The sequence below is a fragment of the Vicia villosa genome, unplaced genomic scaffold (assembly GCF_029867415.1).
Source record: "Vicia villosa cultivar HV-30 ecotype Madison, WI unplaced genomic scaffold, Vvil1.0 ctg.002123F_1_1, whole genome shotgun sequence".
Taxonomy (NCBI): Eukaryota; Viridiplantae; Streptophyta; class Magnoliopsida; order Fabales; family Fabaceae; genus Vicia; species Vicia villosa.
In genome coordinates this window covers 242,510-260,087 of record NW_026705847.1, presented here as the reverse complement: position 1 = coordinate 260,087, position 17,578 = coordinate 242,510, and the positions used below count along the sequence as shown (strand labels likewise).

At 36.0% G+C, this 17,578-nt stretch overlaps 2 long non-coding RNA genes across 2 annotated transcripts; both read right to left on the bottom strand.

The window, feature by feature from the left end:
- Positions 1-6,842: 6,842 nt before the first annotated feature.
- On the bottom strand, positions 6,843-9,429 carry LOC131637971 (uncharacterized). Its single transcript, XR_009294551.1, has 2 exons — positions 9,308-9,429; positions 6,843-7,057 (listed from the first exon to the last, which is right to left on the bottom strand). It is a non-coding gene; the product is annotated as an uncharacterized LOC131637971 (long non-coding RNA).
- Positions 9,430-11,868: 2,439 nt separating this feature from the next.
- LOC131637976 (uncharacterized) lies at positions 11,869-14,433 on the bottom strand. Its single transcript, XR_009294552.1, has 2 exons — positions 14,312-14,433; positions 11,869-12,083 (listed from the first exon to the last, which is right to left on the bottom strand). It is a non-coding gene; the product is annotated as an uncharacterized LOC131637976 (long non-coding RNA).
- Between the last annotated feature and the right edge of the window lie 3,145 nt (positions 14,434-17,578).

Here is a 17,578-nt window from a genome sequence, read left to right as displayed (position 1 = left end):
GATCATTTGTCTACCTGGACCTGTTCCTTATGACTCTGACAAGGCATTTCCATACAACTACAATGCTACAATGATAAAAAATGGACAAGAAGTTCCTTTACCTACTCTTTCATCTGTCGTGAATATCGCCGATGTGAGTCGAGTAACAAGAAGTGGACGTGTGTACAGTCCACTACCTCCAAAGCAACCTGTTGCTCCTGCAACCAGGCAAAATCCTGTTGATACACCAGTGGGGAATCCTGAGGAAACTCCTGTCAGTAATACAAGCACGGATGTTGGTCAATCCAGTGGAACCAATGTCAATCCTGACTTTGACGAAATTTTGAAGCTTATCAAAAGAAGTGAATACAAGATTGTGGATCAGCTTATGCAGACTCCTTCAAAAATCTCAATACTTTCATTGCTTTTAAACTCTGAAGCCCACAGGGAAGCCCTGATGAAGGTCTTGGATCAAGCTTTTGTAGATCATGATGTGACTGTTGATCACTTTGATGGGATAATAGCTAACATAACAGCTTGCAACAATTTAAGCTTCTGTGATGAAGAACTCCCCGAGGAGGGCAGAAATCACAACCTTGCTTTGCACATTTCTATGAACTGTCAGTCAGATTCTTTGTCTAATGTATTGGTAGACACCGGATCTTCCTTGAATGTGATGCCAAAGACGACTCTTGCTCGTTTGTCTTACCAAGGAATGCCTATGAAGTTCAGTGGTGTAGTAGTCAAAGCATTTGATGGTTCGCGAAAATCTGTTATTGGCGAAGTCAACCTTCCCATGACAATTGGCCCACATACATTTCAAATCACCTTCCAGGTCATGGACATTCAAGCTGCTTATAGCTGTCTGTTAGGACGACCATGGATCCATGAAGCAGGGGCAGTAACTTCTACGCTCCATCAAAAGTTAAAATTTGTAACAAATGGAAAATTGGTAACAATAAGTGGGGAACAAGCCTTAATGGTGAGTCATTTATCCAATTTCTCTTTCATTGGTGCTGATGATGTGGAAGGAACCCAGTTCCAAGGTCTCTCTTTAGAAGACGAATCTTCCAAAAAGAAAGCGTCAATCTCTTCTTACAAAGAGGCAGTAAAAGTAGTGAAAGATGGAACTACCACTGGCTGGGGGCAAGTTGTGATCCCGACCAAGAATGAAACTAGAGCAGGACTCGGATGTTCACACACATTCTCAAACTGCACTAAGAAGGATGAAACCCTTCGTCCGATCAAAGAAACATTCATTAGTGGAGGATTCCTTAACCCAATTCCTCAAGAGGTTAATGTCCTTATCGAAGAATGTATCGAAGAAGGTCTGCCCGATGATGAAGAAGAATGAAAATGTTATCTCAATGACTCAGGATACATATCTCAGGAAGAACCATATCCTCCGTCAGAGAAATCCAAAGGCAAAGAAACTGAGCCTGTTCCTACAGAGGTCTGGGACACCTTGGGACAACCAAGTGGAAAATTTGATTATATGGTGAAATATACTGCACCTGAAAGTTACAAGATTGCGATTGAGGATATCCAACCAACTGGATGGGGAGATTCCTTTGAATATAATAGTCAACCAGAAGAGGTTTATCAGCCCTGTCAATTTTCTCACCAGCCTGAAATTACTGAAGATTTCGGATTCGATGTACCTGCCAAGGTTCATAATCCTGATGATGGTTATTATCACATAAATGCCATTTTTGAAGATGAAGGGGAAGATGGTCCCGCAACTGACTCAGAAAGTGTCGCTGACAATGAGTCTCTTCATCCTGAAGACTGGGAAGTACATCCTGAAAATTCTGGAGATTGTGACTCATCTTATGATCTTCAAGAAGTAGAAGAAGACCGTTTCAACTCTACAAAGAACAAGGTTGACAAACCAGGACCTTCAAATCCTGCTCGACCGGCAGACAATGTCAATACCGAAGATAATTCTGGGGAGAATTTTCCTGAATACATAGTACACAGAGGAGTTCGTTGCTACTGGAAAGCTGTCGACGTTCCGAATGTTGTTCGCCGCTCAAAGTAATCTCCTCGTTGTTATTTTGACCTCCTGCCTTGCCCAAAGCAGAGAGATGTTTTATAGGGCTTTGCTTTTAAATGTTCCGCCCAAATAACTTTGTGTATAGGGCTTTGTTTTAAAAGTTTCACTCTTTGTCCTGCCCAAGGCAAATGAGTTTGTGTTTAGGGCTTTATTTCAAAAATGAATCATAAATAAAGTGTCATTTTGAATTTCCTACATTATATGTTTTATTTTTGTTTTTTTTTTCTGGAAATGGTAATCCTAAAAAACCAAATAAAAAAAACTTTTCAAAAAAAATCTGCATACACTCTTGCATTCATAAATTTTCTGAAATAAATATAAATAATATGTGCAGATTTACTATTGATAAACCCATTGAATGCAATAACCCTATGCCTCCTCCCAACTTTGAGTTTCCTGTGTTCGAAGCCGAAGAAGAGGAAGAAGAGGAGATCCCGGACGAGATCTCTCGATTACTTAAGCACGATGAAAGAGCCATTCTGCCTCACAAAGAGCCTTTAGAAAAGATCACCTTGGGTTCTGAAGAAGACAAAAAAGAAGTGACCATTGGATCGCTGCTTGATACCGATATCAAGAGTAAGTTGACAGACCTTCTCAAAGAATATGTTGACGTGTTTGCCTGGTCCTACCAAGACATGCCTGAGTTGGATACCAATATTGTTCAGCATTACTTACCATTGAAGCCAGAATGTCCGCCAGTTAAGCAGAAATTGTGAAGGACTCACCCTGATATGGCTAACAAGATCAAAGTGGAAGTTCAGAAACAGCTCGACGCAGGTTTTCTAGTCACCTCTGAGTATCCTCAATGGTTGGCCAACATAGTGCCAGTTCCGAAGAAAGATGGCAAAGTCAGAATGTGTGTTGACTACCGTTACTTGAACAAGGCCAGTCCAAAAGATGACTTTCCATTACCTCATATCGACATGCTGGTTGATAACACCGCTAAGTTCAACGTCTTTTCTTTCATGGACGGGTTCTGTGGCTATAATCAGATCAAGATGGCTCCCGAAGACATGGAGAAGACATCTTTCATCACCCCATGGGGTACCTTTTGCTACAAAGTGATGCCATTTGGATTAAAGAATGCAGGCGCAACTTACCAAAGGGCAATGACTACTCTCTTTCATGACATGATGCATAAAGAAATTGAAGTTTATGTGGACGACATGATAGCCAAGTCCAGCACAGAAGAAGAACACATTGAATACCTTTTGAAGTTGTTTCAACGACTAAGGAAATATCAGCTTCGCTTGAATCCTAACAAATGTACTTTTGGGGTTAGATCTGGAAAACTCTTGGGTTTCATTGTCAGCCAAAGAGGTATCGAAGTAGATCCCGACAAAGTCAGAGCTATTCAAGAGATGCCTGCACCAAAAACTGAAAAGCAAGTAAGAGGATTTCTCGGACGATTGAACTATATCTCGAGATTCATCTCTCAAATGACTGCTACTTGTGGGCCGATTTTCAAGCTTCTCCGCAAAGATCAAGGGGTTGTATGGACTGAAGATTGCCAGAAAGCGTTCGACAGTATCAAGGAATACCTGTTAGAACCACCAATATTGATTACTCCAGTTGAAGGAAGACCATTAATCATGTACCTTACCGTGTTGGAAGAATCCATGGGTTGTATGCTTGGACAGCAAGATGAAACCGGTAAGAAGGAGCATGCCATCTATTACCTGAGTAAGAAATTCACAGACTGTGAGTCTCGTTACTCCATGCTCGAAAAAACATGTTGTGCTTTGGCTTGGGCTTCAAAACGTCTCCGCCAATACATGATCAACAATACTACTTGGTTAATCTCCAAAATGGATCCGATCAAGTATGTCTTTGAAAAGCCTGCCTTAACAGGAAGGATTGCCCGATGACAAATGTTGTTATCCGAATATGACATTGAATACCGTGCTCAAAAAGCAGTCAAAGGAAGCATTCTCGCCGATCATTTGGCGCATCAACCAATTAATGAATATCAATCTCTCAAGTTTGACTTTCCTGATGAAGATGTCTTGTACTTGAAGATGAAAGATTGTGACGAACCATTACCTGAAGAAGGTCCTGATCCTGGATCAAGATGGGGCCTAATTTTTGATGGAGCAGTAAACGCTTTTGGCAATGGAATTGGGGCAGTCATCATCACTCCCAAGGGAACTCATATCCCATTCTCCGCCAGATTGCTATTTGATTGCACCAACAACATCGCAGAATATGAAGCTTGTATCATGGGTCTCGAAGAAGCCATTGACCTAAGGATCAAGATCCTCGACATATATGGAGATTCAGCCCTCGTGATCAACCAAATCAAAGACAAGTGGGAAACTTACCACCCTGGCTTGATTCCTTACAGAGATTATGCAAGACGTCTGTTGACTTTCTTCAACAAGGTTGAATTGCATCATATACCTCGAGATCAGAATCGAATGGCAGACGCCTTGGGTACTCTATCTTCCATGTTCAAAGTCAATCATTGGAACGATATGCCTACAGTCAGAATTACGCTCCTTGAAAGGCCCGCCTATGTATTTGCAACCGAAGCAGTCATCGATGATAAACCGTGGTTCCACGACATCAAACGCTTCCTTCAAACTCAAGAGTACCCACTTGGGGCATCAAACAAAGATAAGAAAACTCTAAGGAGGCTTTCTGGCAGTTTCTTCCTGAACGGAGATGTGCTATACAAAAGAAACTTCGACATGGTTTTGCTCAGATGCGTGGACAGACACGAAGCAGACATGTTAATGCATGAAGTGCATGAAGGGTCCTTTGGAACTCATTCAAATGGGCATGCAATGTCCAAGAAGATCTTAAGAGCAGGATACTATTGGTTGACAATGGAATCTGATTGTTACAAACACGTGAAGAGATGTCACAAGTGCCAGATCTACGCAGATAAGATTCATGTGCCACCGACTCTACTCAACGTTCTCTCATCTCCGTGGCCTTTCTCCATGTGGGGTATCAACATGATTGGAATGATCGAGCCGAAAGCTTCAAACGGTCATCATTTCATCTTGGTAGCAATTGATTACTTCACCAAATGGGTCGAAGCAGCATCTTATGCCAATGTTACAAGACAAGTGGTTGTAAGGTTCATCAAGAATAACATCATTTGCCGATATGGTATTCCCAGCAAGATCATTACTGACAATGGTTCGAACTTGAATAACAAAATGATGAAAGAATTGTGTGAGGAATTCAAGATTGAGCATCATAACTCTTCTCCTTACAGACCAAAAATGAACGGCGCCGTTGAAGCCGCTAACAAGAACATTAAGAAGATCGTCCAGAAAATGGTCGTCACTTACAAAGACTGGCATGAAATGCTGCCATTTGCTTTACATGGGTACCGTACTTCAGTGCGTACTTCAACAGGGGCAACTCCCTTTTCTCTAGTATACGGCATGGAAGCTGTGCTCCCCGTAGAAGTTGAAATCCCATCAATGAGAGTCCTCATGGAGACTAAGTTATCAGAGGCTGAATGGTGTCAAAGCAGATATGATCAGTTGAACTTAATCGAAGAAAAACGTATGACTGCTCTATGCCATGGACAGTTATACCAAGCAAGGATGAAACAAGCTTTCAGCAAAAAGGTTCGACCTCGTGAATTTCGAGAAGGCGACCTCGTGCTTAAAAAGATCTTGTCTTTTCAACCAGATTCTAGGGGCAAATGGTCTCCTAATTACGAAGGCCCGTATGTTGTCAAAAGAACATTTTCTGGCGGCGCCATGACTCTTGCAACCATGGATGGTGATGAACTCCCGCATCCTGTGAATGCTGATGCAGACAAGAAATAATTTGTCTAAAAAATACAAAAAAAAAAAACAGCTCGGTAAGTTGAAAACCCGCAAAGGGCGACTTAGGCAAAAATGAGCGTCTCGGTGGACTGAAAACCCGAAAGGGCGGTCCAGGCAAAAATTAGAGACAATAAACAGAAAAGAATTCATCCTGGTAGATTGAAAACCTGAAAGGGCGATCTAGGCAAAAATTAAGGATTTATGACAAAGTAACTACATCAGTCCATACTTCGTCACCTGAATCATCTTTTCCATCAAAGGATCTACAATCAAATCATCGCCAATCTAAAGCGACAAGCACAGTTGGAACTCAAAGTTGTTAGGGGGAATAGCGGTTATTGCTTTCAATGTAGCCTTTTCCGCATAATTACCATTTCCAACTTTTGTAAATACTCCATGGAATCACGCCTTTAGCTGATTTCCATCCTATTAAATAAATTTGAGCCTTGTGCCCCTTTGTTTGCAATCTCTAATTTCTTTTAGCTTGCAAAATGACGCTTTATTTGTGTTATTCACTTTTGGAAAAAAGAAAAAAGAAGTTTTAAATGAATTTACTTTTCTTTTTCAAAATAAAAGCAAAACTTTCCTTTGAGTGGTGAACAACCGAAGGAACATCAACAGCTATCTCCATAGGATGAATCAAAGATTATGATAGGAAAAGCTCTTCTATCCCCAGTGAAGAAGGTCTTTTATCCCCAGTGAAGAAGCTCTTTTATCCCCAATAAGGAAGCTCTTCTATCCCTAGTGAAGAAGGTCTTTTATCCCTAGTGACGAAGATTTTCCATCTCCAGTGAAGAGGTTCTTCCATCTCAATAAAAAAAAGATGCTCATCTTCCCCAGAGAAGTTTAAAGCACGCAGCACCATTCATCACCCGTGTTATCTATGTAACACCCCATTTCTACCCGACAAATATATATAAATCAGAGTTTTCAAAAATTTCTCAATAAACAAATGAGGCGTCACATAATAAAAACAAAACAAATCAACTCGTCGCATAAAGCGGATACATAGCACATTTGAAACAGAATAACTTATTTTATTAAAACACAGCGGAATCGCTTAAGAATGTATTCAATAAAATATCCTCAGTTAACTTATCATTTTGTTCAACCAAGATAACACAATTAAACAACAACATCATAAATGACATAAATCGTTCCCCCCAGAGTGCTACGTATCAGAGCGACAACCGATTCGAGTAACGACAACTAAATCTTCATACTTGAATACCTGCACGTTACCAATATAAAGGCAACGGCGAAACAAGAGAAAAGGGTGAGATATCAAATCATATAAGTGGGCATATGATAAATTGCATGCAAGGATTCAGACATATAAAATCATCACATCACAAGTATCAATAGCTACTATACACATCATACTTCTACAGTTCATTAATCTCACATACTTTTCATCACACAACAAGTCATGATCATGTAAATAGTATCATCTAATAAATTTTACATATTCAAGTAAGCACAAAATTTAATAGTATAATACTCAAAAGATTCAATACTATTATCCCAAATATATACACAATCCATCATTATCACATCTCATGTACACATGACAATCACATAAATGCATATATTCAAACATCACTTAACCTCAATGTGACTCAATGCAAGACATGTGACTCTATGCATGTGGTACCCAATGTGGACCCAAAGTTCCACCGCTTCCGATTCATATAGAATCTAGCCATGCTTCAGATCCGGACAAGATCAAAGCCACCAAATGTAAACATATAGTTTACCGCTTCCGATTCACTTTAGAATCTAAGCCTCGCTTATGTTTCAAAGCAAACCACCTTTGTTTCAAGGCATCCATGATATGAATGTATGTACAATGTTAATCAAACATATGCAATTAAGATCATCTCTACCATCTTAATATTTAGCATATCACAATAATTCAACTCGATGAATTATCTACCAATTGTACACAACATTCACAACACATACATATCATTCACATATAAAAGGTCAATTAATCAATTACGATTTACAAAATCCAATTAACACTAGTAACCATACTATCTCATGTTAATTCTCATTTTGCCAATTATATATGAACATACACATTTAAAATCAAGCAATTAATCATTAAAATTAATGCTATCCAACTACCCACAGAGAATCAATATCAAAACAACATCATTGACATAATAATATATATTTCTCAACATACGTATTCAATCAAAACACAATTACGGATAAATTCTCAAAATATCGTAATTTACCGACAAACCAAATAGTTAATTTAATTCCAATTTATATTCTAATCAATTAAACACATTGAAATTAATTCACCTATTAATTTAATCAACCAATTAATAATCACACTATATTAATTTAATTCACTTCTATTTCTACTCCATTTCCAATTTCTAGAATTCTATTGTTCAAAACCATTTTTATTGAAAAGAATATCGCGCTAGCTTTCTAACGCTTCGAACGGGGACTCGAACGGAGTTACGGTTTAAAAGATATGAATTGTTAAAGTTCCAATAAAAAAAACAAACACCGACGTTATACACTGACAACTCTAAACATGTCAGAATTACTCAAAACAAATAAAAATATGACTCTTAATAATTCAAAACAACTCTGACAACTTATTGTCGACTCTAACAACTCTATTGACAACTCTAACAACTCTATTGACAATTATATTAAATTATTATAATTTATTTATAAAGAATATTTAAATCAAACACAATTTCGATCGATTCGTAAAATATCACAATTTCAACAAAATAACACCACCATGTTAATCTACTAATTAAATTTAGCTACCATGTAAATTTCCATCAAAATCCGGACAACTAGTTATACCGTTTAATTTAGCTTTTCGGTCAAACGAGACTGTTTTGTGTTCCATTGTAGCATACTACTGTTCCAATCTAACTTGATTTCCGTTTCATTTCAAGTTTAATACTAATATATCTTAATCCTCATAACTATTATATATATTAAATATACTATAAATATCTATATATATTCTTTAATGAAAGAAAAGTATGTATATTTTCCAGTGGAATAGCATCAAATGAAAAATAAAAGTCATCAATTTTATACTTTATGTTATTAAAATAATGTTATTATATACTAGTAATTAACCATATACTAGTAACCAAACCACACAAAATGAAGGAAGCTGAAACGAAATAAAAAAAAACGTGTGCTGGTCATCATCATTGGTTTGACGTCGTCGTGGCATGAGTCCGCCGTCCGTGCAACAACATTAATGAACAACAAGCAGAAACTTTTAAACATTGGAATCCAATATTTTCAATTTCCAGAAGTAATTTAACATGGCAACTTCAAACAACAGTAGCAGCAATTAACACAAAATATCTCACAGGTTCTTAATTTTCCAGCAGCAATTTAACACAACAATTGCAATAAATTCACACATCCAATTCCCCACATACAAAATTTCATAAGCCCCATTATAGGAAGAGAAACCCACCCTTACCTTATCAATAGAAGCAACTCAATGGGTCTCTAATTGCATCTTTACTTGACACCATGGATGAAAATCTTCAAGCTTCTTATTCTTCTCCATAGTCTTGCCTCTTTCTCTTCTATTATTGTTTCTTCATTATGACAACTCTCTCTTTCCCCAAATCTCTAAAACCCTAATATAAAATCAATTGGGCTTAGTGTTTAAATCCTCTCTTTGTTTAATATTTCTTCAAAATCAATTTAGGCCCAATAAGAGATATAACTTAAATAATCAATTATATCACTTATAATAATAATTCCTTCAATATAATAATTCCGAATCATAAATAATATTATTCTTAATATTATTTTCCGACTATCCGACTTTAATTTAATAATTCCAAATATGCCCTTAAAATAATATCGGCCATCCAAATTCCGCTAAATCCATATTTAAATCCTTCAATAATTTAATTAACCAATTTAATTAAATTTGGGGTGTTACAACTCTCCCCCACTTAGAATATTTTCGTCCTCGAAAATTCGCTCAACACCATCCCAAACACAACCCCGTATCAAATTCTCGAATCTCTAAATCACGCTTGGTAACACTTCGATCACTACCTCTTCATCACAACAACGATTCCCATGAACATAAACACAATACACTTCTTACCAATTTTGCAATAATCAACGACTCAATGCTCTATTCCTGGCTCATCACACTCATTCCAACAGTCCATCAATCCAAACATCAAGATAACTCATCTTTACTGACTTCTGGCATATAGTTTCTTACTCCCTCAAGTCATACAACAACAGTGTCACCTAAAGCTTCCGCTGCTTAACTCTGATAATTCTCTTTTAAGTCACCATTCTTGATTAAACACTGTCAACTTATATGATTCACAATTTCTCAATCCAAAATAGACTTTCCTTCAATACTCATCCTCACATCGTTGTTCATTTGATATATCCAATATTTCACTTTGCGACACTCGCTTGCATAAAACGTACCACACTGATTGTTAATCTCATCTAATTCTAACTCAACCATCCCTCTTACCAAGCTACACAAACTGATGAGCGACTATCTTCACGATAAAATATAGATACTCTTTCTACACTATTAAGACAACACGACAAATCTATAACGTCCAACACGAGTTTCGTCTACCATTAACAATAGACTGAGGGTGATCAGTTCCCCAATTTGCCAATTAGTATCTGATAACCTTAGTGGAGTATAAATCGTTGTTACATCAAAATAGTGTTCTTTCCGAATTTCCACTTAAATCCAATAACATGACGTAACCCAATGATTCACTTTGGGTTTTCACAATTCCTACAACATCTTACCTTATCAATCGATCTTGTCGATGAGACACCGACGTCCAAACATAATACAAAAGTCTAATTCATAATCACTTAGCATCACACAAATTTTTTATTCTCAACCGAAGTCATCTTCACGATAAACTGGCGATAGAAATTCCATACAGTCCTTCTTTTATACGCACCGCCACTTTTGGCATCCCAAATACGACTTCTATCATCTCTAAGTTTGACTTTTTCTACTTCACTCTTCCTTAAAAGTCATCAGTACTCAAATCATCTTTAATACCGAACATCTATTTATCTCATCTTAATCATCAACAACAAGTTCGGCTTAACTTCGCTTCAAACATTTGCGGTTATAACCATTCTTATTCAACAGGATTACACATTTCCATAAGGTAGAATACAACTTCACCTCTTCGTAGGCTCAAACGGTACGTCCAACTGATACTCGAAACCCAAGATACAAATCTCTAACATTATTCGAATTGTAAACATCGACGTCAAGCATCGACAATTTTTATGTTATCTCCCAAACTCCTCAAATAACTTTGACGATAAACTGCATCCCATCCCAACATCATAACGTCAAAATCAACTCTATTACGACTGCGGGAATCATTCTTATAATACACTTCATCTCGTTATCTTTCTGACGCTTCAGATGGAGTTCAAATCAGATATCCGAAACTCAAGCTACGCGCATTCTCGAGTTCCATCTCGGATTTGCGATTCACAACACTTCACACATCGACTACGTCCATTAATCACTTATGCGAGTCTAACATAAAGTCTACCGCAACTTTATCACTTTAACACTTGTCAAACACCGGCATCAGACGCAAAGGTTAAACACACCGACAAGTTCTCAGTCCTCAACCGTGCTGAACATCGCCACTCAACATACTTGACCATCCCTTACAACAGAAACATCTTCAAGAAGTAAAACTTCTCCCCCACTTGTAATCAAACCAATCCCTACAACAAAGGAAACAAGTACTGACAGTGTTTCACACACATGTCGCGTACTAAGGAATAAAACACTGACATCATTCAACTGTCACACAACTCAACTGACTCAAAAACTTGGCCGGACGGACCGACCTGCTCTGATACCACTATTGTAACACCCCATTTCTACCCGACAAATATATATAAATCAGAGTTTTCAAAAATTTCTCAATAAACAAATGAGGCGTCACATAATAAAAACAAAACAAATCAACTCGTCGCATAAAGCGGATACATAGCACATTTGAAACAGAATAACTTATTTTATTAAAACACAGCGGAATCGCTTAAGAATGTATTCAATAAAATATCCTCAGTTAACTTATCATTTTGTTCAACCAAGATAACACAATTAAACAACAACATCATAAATGACATAAATCGTTCCCCCCAGAGTGCTACGTATCAGAGCGACAACCGATTCGAGTAACGACAACTAAATCTTCATACTTGAATACCTGCACGTTACCAATATAAAGGCAACGGCGAAACAAGAGAAAAGGGTGAGATATCAAATCATATAAGTGGGCATATGATAAATTGCATGCTAGGATTCAGACATATAAAATCATCACATCACAAGTATCAATAGCTACTATACACATCATACTTCTACAGTTCATTAATCTCACATACTTTTCATCACACAACAAGTCATGATCATGTAAATAGTATCATCTAATAAATTTCACATATTCAAGTAAGCACAAAATTTAATAGTATAATACTCAAAAGATTCAATACTATTATCCCAAATATATACACAATCCATCATTATCACATCTCATGTACACATGACAATCACATAAATGCATATATTCAAACATCACTTAACCTCAATGTGACTCAATGCAAGACATGTGACTCTATGCATGTGGTACCCAATGTGGACCCAAAGTTCCACCGCTTCCGATTCATATAGAATCTAGCCACGCTTCAGATCCGGACAAGATCAAAGCCACCAAATGTAAACATATAGTTTACCGCTTCCGATTCACTTTAGAATCTAAGCCTCGCTTATGTTTCAAAGCAAACCACCTTTGTTTCAAGGCATCCATGATATGAATGTATGTACAATGTTAATCAAACATATGCAATTAAGATCATCTCTACCATCTTAATATTTAGCATATCACAATAATTCAACTCGATGAATTATCCACCAATTGTACACAACATTCACAACACATACATATCATTCACATATAAAAGGTCAATTAATCAATTACGATTTACAAAATCCAATTAACACTAGTAACCATACTATCTCATGTTAATTCTCATTTTGCCAATTATATATGAACATACACATTTAAAATCAAGCAATTAATCATTAAAATTAATGCTATCCAACTACCCACAGAGAATCAATATCAAAACAACATCATTGACATAATAATATATATTTCTCAACATACGTATTCAATCAAAACACAATTACGGATAAATTCTCAAAATATCGTAATTTACCGACAAACCAAATAGTTAATTTAATTCCAATTTATATTCTAATCAATTAAACACATTGAAATTAATTCACCTATTAATTTAATCAACCAATTAATAATCACACTATATTAATTTAATTCACTTCTATTTCTACTCCATTTCCAATTTCTAGAATTCTATTGTTCAAAACCATTTTTATTGAAAAGAATATCGCGCTAGCTTTCTAACGCTTCGAACGGGGACTCGAACGGAGTTACGGTTTAAAAGATATGAATTGTTAAAGTTCCAATAAAAAAAACAAACACCGACGTTATACACTGACAACTCTAAACATGTCAGAATTACTCAAAACAAATAAAAATATGACTCTTAATAATTCAAAACAACTCTGACAACTTATTGTCGACTCTAACAACTCTATTGACAATTATATTAAATTATTATAATTTATTTATAAAGAATATTTAAATCAAACACAATTTCGATCGATTCGTAAAATATCACAATTTCAACAAAATAACACCACCATGTTAATCTACTAATTAAATTTAGCTACCATGTAAATTTCCATCAAAATCCGGACAACTAGTTATACCGTTTAATTTAGCTTTTCGGTCAAACGAGACTGTTTTGTGTTCCATTGTAGCATACTACTGTTCCAATCTAACTTGATTTCCGTTTCATTTCAAGTTTAATAATAATATATCTTAATCCTCATAACTATTATATATATTATATATACTATAAATATCTATATATATTCTTTAATGAAAGAAAAGTATGTATATTTTCCAGTGAAATAGCATCAAATGAAAAATAAAAGTCATCAATTTTATACTTTATGTTATTAAAATAATGTTATTATATACTAGTAATTAACCATATACTAGTAACCAAACCACACAAAATGAAGGAAGCTGAAACGAAATAAAAAAAACGTGTGCTGGTCATCATCATTGGTTTGACGTCGTCGTGGCATGAGTCCGCCGTCCGTGCAGCAACATTAATGAACAACAAGAAGAAACTTTTAAACATTGGAATCCAATATTTTCAATTTCCAGAAGTAATTTAACATGGCAACTTCAAACAACAGTAGCAGCAATTAACACAAAATATCTCACAGGTTCTTAATTTTCCAGCAGCAATTTAACACAACAATTGCAATAAATTCACACATCCAATTCCCCACATACAAAATTTCATAAGCCCCATTATAGGAAGAGAACCCCACCCTTACCTTATCAATAGAAGCAACTCAATGGGTCTCTAATTGCATCTTTACTTGACACCATGGATGAAAATCTTCAAGCTTCTTATTCTTCTCCATAGTCTTGCCTCTTTCTCTTCTATTATTGTTTCTTCATTATGACAACTCTCTCTTTCCCCAAATCTCTAAAACCCTAATATAAAATCAATTGGGCTTAGTGTTTAAATCCTCTCTTTGTTTAATATTTCTTCAAAATCAATTTAGGCCCAATAAGAGATATAACTTAAATAATCAATTATATCACTTATAATAATAATTCCTTCAATATAATAATTCCGAATCATAAATAATATTATTCTTAATATTATTTTCCGACTATCCGACTTTAATTTAATAATGCCAAATATGCCCTTAAAATAATATCGGCCATCCAAATTCCGCTAAATCCATATTTAAATCCTTCAATAATTTAATTAACCAATTTAATTAAATTTGGGGTGTTACAATCTACACCGTGTTGAAGAACATTTGCCAAGTATCTGGTTGTATTGCGACGTCGGTCCCTTTCCAGTATACTTCTTTGTCTGTCAGTATTGTTAGCATGCATGCGACATTCATGACATTCATCATTCATACATATTTGCATCATTTATGCATCATTGCATTTTTCAATGTCTGCTTTAAAATCACTTGTTCAGGATATATCTATCCCAAAAAAAAAAGAAGAGAAAAAGAGAAAAAAGGAAAAAGAAACAGGTACGGGCGTGTCATCTCTCCAGTAGGTTGTCACCCATAAGCAGGAAGAACATCTTCTTTCTCCAGTTCCCCACTGAGATCATTCCTCGTGGAGGAAGGTTGCTTTAGTTTCTCCTTTCAAAACGAAGGAGAAAATCCCCAGTTGAGTTCATTCCTCATGGGTGCAAAGTCTTGTTTGACTGTTTCTTTCCAATTCATTCTTGGTTAGAACCCTGTCTTTACCAAAGATTCAAGTTCCGATTCCTCAAATAGAGTCGTGAAAAACAGACAATAAGCAATAGCCTCATCATCTAAGCAGCTTATTTCTCTTTCAAAATATTTTTCCTCTCTAGGAAATCAATCGTGAAGACCATGTGACAATCAGGGCCTTATTACCGTTCACAAGGCTGAATAACCAGTAATTTCCCTAGCAGAGTCTCCAGAATCATTTTATCACTCGGCTGATAATTGATCATGTCTTCAGAACCACTATCACGAGGCTGGTAGTCGGTAACCTTTTTGTTCTGGTTATATTATTAAACATGTCTATCACCATGCTGATAGTCGGTAATATTAACCGAACCGTTGAAACTCTTTTTACCATGTCAAGTCTATCACCATGCTGATAGTCGGTAACACAGTTTCATACCTTTCACCTTCGCATTATTAAACAAGTCTATCCATGTGTTGATAGTCGATAATGTCGATAGGCAAGCTTTTCTTACAAAGCTATCATTCCCCGGTGAAGCATACACTTGCTTTCCCGAAAAAAAACGGATTCTCTTCCTAAAACGGATTGAGACATCCTTCCCAATCTCTTGTCCCCAGTGGAGTCAGTTCTTGATATCCCCTCGGTAAAGATATCCTTGCATCATCCGCAATTTTGGTATCTTAGGTCCAAAATTCGCGTCTTCTGATATTTAAGTCTCTTCCACCCTATCAAAATGAAAATTTTCAATCTTCATATCTCAGGTTGAAGAAACTTAAATAGGGGCATCTGTCATACCCCAATTTTTGACCTAAGATACCACCTCATATCATTGCATATGCATCATTTGCATCTCTAACAAATTGCATAGCTTGTGTTTGCTACTTGTGACTCAGCAGGATTTGATCAGGAAATCACTCATCAGTACAAGTAACAATCAATTAGGGTTTTGTTCTCCCTTCATTTCAAATGAATCATCTTCATCAACAATCAACATTTGGTCCTCAGAGATTCATTTCAACAAGCTCAAAGGCTCTGAATCAACCAAGTTAGGGTTTTGACTGAAGTTAGCACACCCCTGACTTTTGCTCAGGATTTGACCTAATGACTTGGGACATGACCTCAAGACCCCAAGTGCATCATTTTGGCCTAATCTATTGACTCAATACATCTCCAACACAGGGATTGATCAACAGTGAAATTTCAAATCATCAGATTAGGGTTTTGAACTATCAGGGACTGAAATCAGGGATCACATTTGGGAAACCCTAAAAATCCCCAGGAAGTCAATCAAAGGTTTCAATCATCTTCAAATAATCCCTATGACAACATTCAATGGAAATTTCATCAAAGTTGCAAAGAAAATATCATGTTTAGTCCATTGTTGGAAAATTATTTCAAAAAATGATTCAAGATCATGGATTCAAGGATTTTAATTCAAGATCATTTCAAATTCATGGTGCAAGAATATATTTCAAAACTTAAATCCAAAAGTTCAATACTTCAAGGATATTCCGCCATTTCCTTTTGAAAAAGGACCATTCAAATTTTCAACATTTCAAAGGAATTCAATTCAAGATCATTCAAGAATAATTCAAAGCTTCATGCTTGAATATTCAAACTTCATTCAAGTTCTAACAAGAAAATCAAGCATTTACAAATGGAGTTCTTTACATGAAAAAGTTCCAATTTTCAAATGAATTACAAAAGGGGCTTTATCCAAAATTCAAGAATTTCATCATTTCAAAATTTCATTCATTTTCAAGAATACAAATATGGAATTACAAAGAAAAGAGAAAAATAGGACTTCAAAGACATTCTTGAATTCTTCATTCTTCAAAGTCCTCATTCTTCAAAATCAAATTTCTTCATGCTTTCCTCAAGGATGCTCATGTCACATGAAAAAAAGAAACAAAAAGGGGTGAGATTAGCAAAAATCCAACAAAAGAAATAATTCAAAAAAAAAGAAATAATTCAAGACAAAAGGAATCAAAGATATTTCATGTCCACTTGCAAGAGAAATATCTCATAAAGAATATTCTTATTCTTTTTCTATATCTTGCAATGATTAAATCTTGCCAATCAAGTTTACCAAATGCCAAACACATCCTTAACTTTTCCTATAAATAGAAGGCCTCACTTCATTGCAAATCACACCAAAGCTACTATACTACTAGCTTTCTCACTTCTTCCTCTTCTCTTATAGTTTTCATGTTTCTTTGTAAGAAGGAGAAATTCTTCAAATCAAAGAAAACTACTTGAATAAAATAAGAGTTTCTAGCTACATAGTTTCATGAAAGGGAGTGAAGAAGAAATTCTTCATACCTTGGTGGAGAGTTCCAACTTGAAGTCCA